The sequence below is a fragment of the Harmonia axyridis genome, chromosome X (genome assembly GCF_914767665.1).
Source record: "Harmonia axyridis chromosome X, icHarAxyr1.1, whole genome shotgun sequence".
Classification (NCBI taxonomy): domain Eukaryota; kingdom Metazoa; phylum Arthropoda; class Insecta; order Coleoptera; family Coccinellidae; genus Harmonia; species Harmonia axyridis.
The window spans coordinates 37,776,264-37,784,303 of NC_059508.1; the positions used below are offsets into that span (position 1 = coordinate 37,776,264).

Here is an 8,040-nt window from a genome sequence, read left to right on the forward strand (position 1 = left end):
GATCTTACCGATGCACCACGTAATCTCCATCTTACCGATGCACCACGTGAACTGGATCTTACCGATGCAGAACGTGAATTGGATCTTACCGATGCAGAACGTGAATTGGATCTTACCGATGCACCACGTAAACTCGATCATACCGATGCACCACGTAATCTCGGGCAGACCGATGCACAACGTAAATGACGATCGGGACCGGGGCGATCGGTCGTATCTGACACCGCCGGCTCGGTTCTAACATCGTCAATGAGTCGGGGTTGTAAAAAAGGACGTGAACATTTTTCCTTATAAAAATCAAACCCGACCATGGATTTTGATTCTGATTGTTGATTATCGCTACTAGAACATATAAGGAGGCAACCAAATCAAATTTGAGAAAATTCCACGATCAGAAAATTTTTTTCGAAAAAAAAAAAAAATCGTAATCACCTCGGTCATGGCGAGTTATTTTCCGTATTTCATTCCACAATCAACGTACAACATAGAAGAAATCATCTCTCTAACTATCCTGGTTCAAAAGTTGTATCGGAACATTTCACGTCGTAATATCTCGCCAAGTCCAGACCTCGGCGATAGGTAGTATCTGACACCGTCCGCTCGGGACTGACATCGACTTGGACTCGGGCTGATGATGGGGAGGCGTTTAAGGACGTGAACATTTTTCCTTATAAAAATTAAAGTCGACAATGAATATTGATTCTGATTACTGATTTACGCTTTAAAAACACATTAGAAGGCAACCAAATCGAATTTGAGGAAATTCCACGATCAGAAAATTTTTTTCGAAAAAAAAAAAAATCCGAAAAATATTTTTCGATTCCGATTACTGATTTACTCTTTTAGAACACATTAGGAGGCAACCAAATCAAATTTGAGAAAATTCCACAATCAGAAAATTTTTTTCGAAAAAAAAAAAAATTCGAGGACACCTCGGTCATGGCAAGTTATTTCCCACAATCCATTCCCCGATCCACGTACATCCCAGAAAAAATCATCTCTCTAACTATCCTGGTTCAAAAGTTGTATCGGAACATTTTCACGTCGAAAATATATCTCTAAGTCCAAACCGATGCACCACGTAAACTAGGGCAGACCGATGCACCACGTAATATCGGGCAGACCGATGCAGAACGTAAACTCGATCATACCGATGCTTCACGTAATCTCGATCTTACCGATGCACCACGTAAACAAGGGCAGACCGATGCAGAACGTAAAGTAGATCTTACCGATGCACCACGTAATCTCGATCTTACCGATGCACCACGTAATCTCCATCTTACCGATGCACCACGTGAACTGGATCTTACCGATGCACCACGTAATCTCAATCTTACCGATGCACCACGTGAACTGGATCTTACCGATGCAGAACGTGAATTGGATCTTACCGATGCACCACGTAAACTCGATCTTACCGATGCACCACGTAATCTCGATCTTACCGATGCACCACGTGAACTGGATCTTACCGATGCAGAACGTGAATTGGATCTTACCGATGCAGAACGTGAATTGGATCTTACCGATGCACCACGTAAACTCGATCATACCGATGCACCACGTAATCTCGGGCAGACCGATGCACAACGTAAATGACGATCGGGACCGGGGCGATCGGTCGTATCTGACACCGCCGGCTCGGTTCTAACATCGTCAATGAGTCGGGGTTGTAAAAAAGGACGTGAACATTTTTCCTTATAAAAATCAAACCCGACCATGGATTTTGATTCTGATTGTTGATTATCGCTACTAGAACATATAAGGAGGCAACCAAATCAAATTTGAGAAAATTCCACGATCAGAAAATTTTTTTCGAAAAAAAAAAAAAATCGTAATCACCTCGGTCATGGCGAGTTATTTTCCGTATTTCATTCCACAATCAACGTACAACATAGAAGAAATCATCTCTCTAACTATCCTGGTTCAAAAGTTGTATCGGAACATTTCACGTCGTAATATCTCGCCAAGTCCAGACCTCGGCGATAGGTAGTATCTGACACCGTCCGCTCGGGACTGACATCGACTTGGACTCGGGCTGATGATGGGGAGGCGTTTAAGGACGTGAACATTTTTCCTTATAAAAATTAAAGTCGACAATGAATATTGATTCTGATTACTGATTTACGCTTTAAAAACACATTAGAAGGCAACCAAATCGAATTTGAGGAAATTCCACGATCAGAAAATTTTTTTCGAAAAAAAAAAAAATCCGAAAAATATTTTTCGATTCCGATTACTGATTTACTCTTTTAGAACACATTAGGAGGCAACCAAATCAAATTTGAGAAAATTCCACAATCAGAAAATTTTTTTCGAAAAAAAAAAAAATTCGAGGACACCTCGGTCATGGCAAGTTATTTCCCACAATCCATTCCCCGATCCACGTACATCCCAGAAAAAATCATCTCTCTAACTATCCTGGTTCAAAAGTTGTATCGGAACATTTTCACGTCGAAAATATATCTCTAAGTCCAAACCGATGCACCACGTAAACTAGGGCAGACCGATGCACCACGTAATATCGGGCAGACCGATGCAGAACGTAAACTCGATCATACCGATGCTTCACGTAATCTCGATCTTACCGATGCACCACGTAAACAAGGGCAGACCGATGCAGAACGTAAAGTAGATCTTACCGATGCACCACGTAATCTCGATCTTACCGATGCACCACGTAATCTCCATCTTACCGATGCACCACGTGAACTGGATCTTACCGATGCAGAACGTGAATTGGATCTTACCGATGCAGAACGTGAATTGGATCTTACCGATGCACCACGTAAACTCGATCATACCGATGCACCACGTAATCTCGGGCAGACCGATGCACAACGTAAATGACGATCGGGACCGGGGCGATCGGTCGTATCTGACACCGCCGGCTCGGTTCTAACATCGTCAATGAGTCGGGGTTGTAAAAAAGGACGTGAACATTTTTCCTTATAAAAATCAAACCCGACCATGGATTTTGATTCTGATTGTTGATTATCGCTACTAGAACATATAAGGAGGCAACCAAATCAAATTTGAGAAAATTCCACGATCAGAAAATTTTTTTCGAAAAAAAAAAAAAATCGTAATCACCTCGGTCATGGCGAGTTATTTTCCGTATTTCATTCCACAATCAACGTACAACATAGAAGAAATCATCTCTCTAACTATCCTGGTTCAAAAGTTGTATCGGAACATTTCACGTCGTAATATCTCGCCAAGTCCAGACCTCGGCGATAGGTAGTATCTGACACCGTCCGCTCGGGACTGACATCGACTTGGACTCGGGCTGATGATGGGGAGGCGTTTAAGGACGTGAACATTTTTCCTTATAAAAATTAAAGTCGACAATGAATATTGATTCTGATTACTGATTTCCGCTTTAAAAACACATTAGAAGGCAACCAAATCGAATTTGAGGAAATTCCACGATCAGAAAATTTTTTTCGAAAAAAAAAAAAATCCGAAAAATATTTTTCGATTCCGATTACTGATTTACTCTTTTAGAACACATTAGGAGGCAACCAAATCAAATTTGAGAAAATTCCACAATCAGAAAATTTTTTTCGAAAAAAAAAAAAATTCGAGGACACCTCGGTCATGGCAAGTTATTTCCCACAATCCATTCCCCGATCCACGTACATCCCAGAAAAAATCATCTCTCTAACTATCCTGGTTCAAAAGTTGTATCGGAACATTTTCACGTCGAAAATATATCTCTAAGTCCAAACCGATGCACCACGTAAACTAGGGCAGACCGATGCACCACGTAATATCGGGCAGACCGATGCAGAACGTAAACTCGATCATACCGATGCTTCACGTAATCTCGATCTTACCGATGCACCACGTAAACAAGGGCAGACCGATGCAGAACGTAAAGTAGATCTTACCGATGCACCACGTAATCTCGATCTTACCGATGCACCACGTAATCTCCATCTTACCGATGCACCACGTGAACTGGATCTTACCGATGCACCACGTAATCTCAATCTTACCGATGCACCACGTGAACTGGATCTTACCGATGCAGAACGTGAATTGGATCTTACCGATGCACCACGTAAACTCGATCTTACCGATGCACCACGTAATCTCGATCTTACCGATGCACCACGTGAACTGGATCTTACCGATGCAGAACGTGAATTGGATCTTACCGATGCACCACGTAAACTCGATCTTACCGATGCACCACGTAATCTCAATCTTACCGATGCACCACGTGAACTGGATCTTACCGATGCAGAACGTGAATTGGATCTTACCGATGCACCACGTAAACTCGATCTTACCGATGCACCACGTAATCTCAATCTTACCGATGCACCACGTGAACTGGATCTTACCGATGCAGAACGTGAATTGGATCTTACCGATGCACCACGTAAACTCGATCTTACCGATGCACCACGTAATCTCGATCTTACCGATGCACCACGTGAACTGGATCTTACCGATGCAGAACGTGAATTGGATCTTACCGATGCACCACGTAAACTCGATCTTACCGATGCACCACGTAATCTCAATCTTACCGATGCATCACGTAATCTCGATCTTACCGATGCAGAACGTAAACTCGATCATACCGATGCACCACGTTATCTCGGCAGACCGATGCAGAACGTAAAAAAAAAGCTTACAGCACGCGGTGTTCCCAAGCGGTCACCCATCCAAGTACTAACCGCGCCCGACGCTGCTTGGCTTCAGTGTTCTGACGAGAACTGGCAATTTCAGCGTGGTATGGCCGTAAACAACAAATATAGCGATATTTTCTATGATATCTCACTTTTTGGGAGCGGAAAGGACGTGAACGTTTTTCCTTATAAAAAATGAAATAACTTTTGGATATTAATTCTGATTGTTGATTTAAGTTTTAAGAACACATTAGGACATATCTCAATGAAATTTGAGGGATTTCCGAAATCGAAAAATATTTTTCGAAAAAAAAAAAAAATCCCAGAAGACCTCGGTCATCTCAAGTTTATTTCCATATTCTATTACACAATCAACGTACATCACAAAAGGAACCATCTCTCTAACTATCACAGTTAAATTTTTGTATCGGAACATTTCACGTCGGAATATCTCGCTAAGTCCAGACCGGGGAGATCGGTCGCATTTGACACCGTCCGCTCCGGTCTAACATCGTCTTGGAGTCGGGGTAACGATGGAGAGGCGTTTAAGGACGTGAACATTTTTCCTTATAAAAATTAAAGTCGACAATGAATATTGATTCTGATTACTGATTTACTCTTTTAGTACACATTAGAAGGCAACGCAATCAGATTTGAGGAAATTTCAAGATCAGAAAATTTTTTTCGAAAAAAAAAAAAATTCAAGAACACCTGGGTCATGGCAAGTTATTTCCCACAATCCATTCCACAATCAACGTACAACATAGAAGAAATCATCTCTCTAACTATCCTGGTTCAAAAGTTGTATCGGAACATTTCACGTCGAAATACCTCGCCAAGTCCAGACCGGGGCGATAGGTAGTATCTGACACCGTCCGCTCGGGACTGACATCGACTTGGACTCGGGCTAATGATGGGGAGGCGTTTAAGGACGTGAACATTTTTCCTTATAAAAATTAAAGTCGACAATGAATATTGATTCTGATTACTGATTTACGCTTTAAAAACACATTAGAAGGCAACCAAATCAAATTTGAGGAAATTCCAAAATCAGAAAATTTTTTTTCAAAAAAAAAAAAATCCGAAAAATATTTTTCGATTCTGATTACTGATTTACTCTTTTAGAACACATTAGAAGGCAACGAAATCAAATTTGAGTGAAATCCAAAATCAGAAAATATTTTTCGAAAAAAAAAAAAAATTCGAGAACACCTCGGTCATGGCAAGTTATTTTCCACAATCCATTCCCCAATCAACGTACATCCCAGAAAAAATCATCTCTCTAACTATCCTGGTTCAAAAGTTGTATCGGAACATTTTCACGTCGAAAATATATCTCAGAGTCCAGACCGATGCAGAACGTAAACTCGATCATACCGATGCTTCACGTAATCTCGATCTTACCGATGCACAACGTAAACTAGATCACACCGATGCAGAACGTAAACTCGATCATACCGATGCACCACGTAAACTCAGGCAGACCGATGCAGAACGTGAACTCGATCTTACCGATGCACCACGTAATCTCGATCTTACCGATGCACCACGTAAACTCGGGCAGACCGATGCAGAACGTGAACTCGATCTTACCGATGCACCACGTAAACTAGGGCTGACCGATGCATCACGTAAACGACGATCGAGAGGCGCGAAAGGACGTGAACGTTTTTCATTATAAAAATTGAAATAAATGATAAATAATGATTCTGATTGTTGGTTATCATTTTTAATAAGCATTAGGAGGCAACCAAATGAAATTTGAGGAAATTCCGATAATAGAAAATTTTTTCGAAAAAAAAAAAAAATTCATGAAATCCTCGGTCATCGCAAAATATTTACCATATTCTGTTCGATAATCAACGTATATTTAAGAAGGAATCATATCTGTATCTATCTTGGTTCAAATTTTGTATCGGAACATTTTGACCAAAGTCCGAGCTTCGGCCGAAACAGACACCGCTGACCTGGCCTATCGATCGACCGAGAGTCGGGGATAGAGCGTAAGTGTTGTCTGGAGGGGAACCCTGTGCTCTCCTGACATATATAGGGAAGGTGGTCGCGTTGGGCGATGCAGAACGTTTGGATCGGGAATTATATTTTTGGTTCAGCTATTGGAATATGGTTTATTGTTGGTATATATTGGCGAAATAACGTTCTTACTGACTGGGGATATTCATAAAAATGAGTCCGGAGATTTTCAGATCGAAGTCCGAGTGATCCGACTTGGAAGGCGTGTTGGGTGGGTCGAGATGGCTTAGATAGATCAGACGAGGCGGGCTAAGTGTTGACGTCATGCATCGGTCCATTTTCAGATTGAGTCCGAGTAATCCGACTTTGAAAGAGTGTTGGGTGCGTCGAGACTGTTTAGATAGATCGGACGAGGCGGACTAGGTGTTAACGACATGCATCGGTATATTTTCTGATCGGAGTCCGAAGAAATCGGCCCTAGTAGGCGCAGCGGACGGTCGAGACGGCCTCGGTGGGTCGGATCGATCGGGAAAAGTTTGCTAAATCGTGTCTGGAGGGGAACCTTGGGTTCTCCTGACATATATAGGGGATAAGGTTTGGGTGAACGATTCTTCACGTAAAAGTTGAGTAATTTATTTTTCGATAAGCTTTTGGATATTGATGAGAAGTATATGTATATCTTCGATTAAAAGAATTCTTACCGTCTCCATGTATATTATATTAGATATATAAGAAATAGTTAACGTGATGCATCGGCCGATTTCCGGATCGGAGTTCGAGAGATGCGACTTTCGATGCGCGATGGGTGGTTCGAGACGGCCTAGATCGATCGGACGAGGCGGACTAGGTGTTAACGACATGCATCGGCGGATTTTCTGATCGGAGTCCGAAGAAATCAGCTCTAGTAGGCGCGGCGAACGGTCGAAACGGCCTCGATCGATCGGACGAGGCGGACTAGGTGTTAACGACATGCATCGGCGGATTTTCTGATCGGAGTCCGAAGAAATCAGCTCTAGTAGGCGCGGCGAACGGTCGAAACGGCCTCGGTGGGTCGGATCGATCGGGAAAAGTTTGCTAAATCGTGTCTGGAGGGGAATCCGGGGTTCTCCTGACATATATAGAAGGGGTGGAGAATGGGTCCTGTCCTAGACTGTTTGGAGTTCTTTTTAGGATGATATTCAGTTGGTAAGTGGTAGACCCGAATCCGACCTCGGCGTTTGGGTACTGGCAAGGTGTGTTGGTTTCGGCTTTCGCATCTTGGGTCGCTTTCGTCAACCTCATGCAGCGAGGTCGCGGTCCGCTTCGTCTCTTTGTAGTCGAATGGCCTTTAAGCGACCAACCTTAAAATCGTGATCCTCTGCCCGTTGCGGGTTATGTTCACAAAAAATTTGCAACCACTCAATTCGTTCCGAGCGACAAATAT

At 42.5% G+C, this 8,040-nt stretch overlaps 1 non-coding gene across 1 annotated transcript; it reads right to left on the minus strand.

The window, feature by feature from the left end:
- Positions 1-4,645: 4,645 nt before the first annotated feature.
- On the minus strand, positions 4,646-4,764 carry LOC123688409. Its single transcript, XR_006749932.1, has one exon. It is a non-coding gene; the product is annotated as a 5S ribosomal RNA (ribosomal RNA).
- Between the last annotated feature and the right edge of the window lie 3,276 nt (positions 4,765-8,040).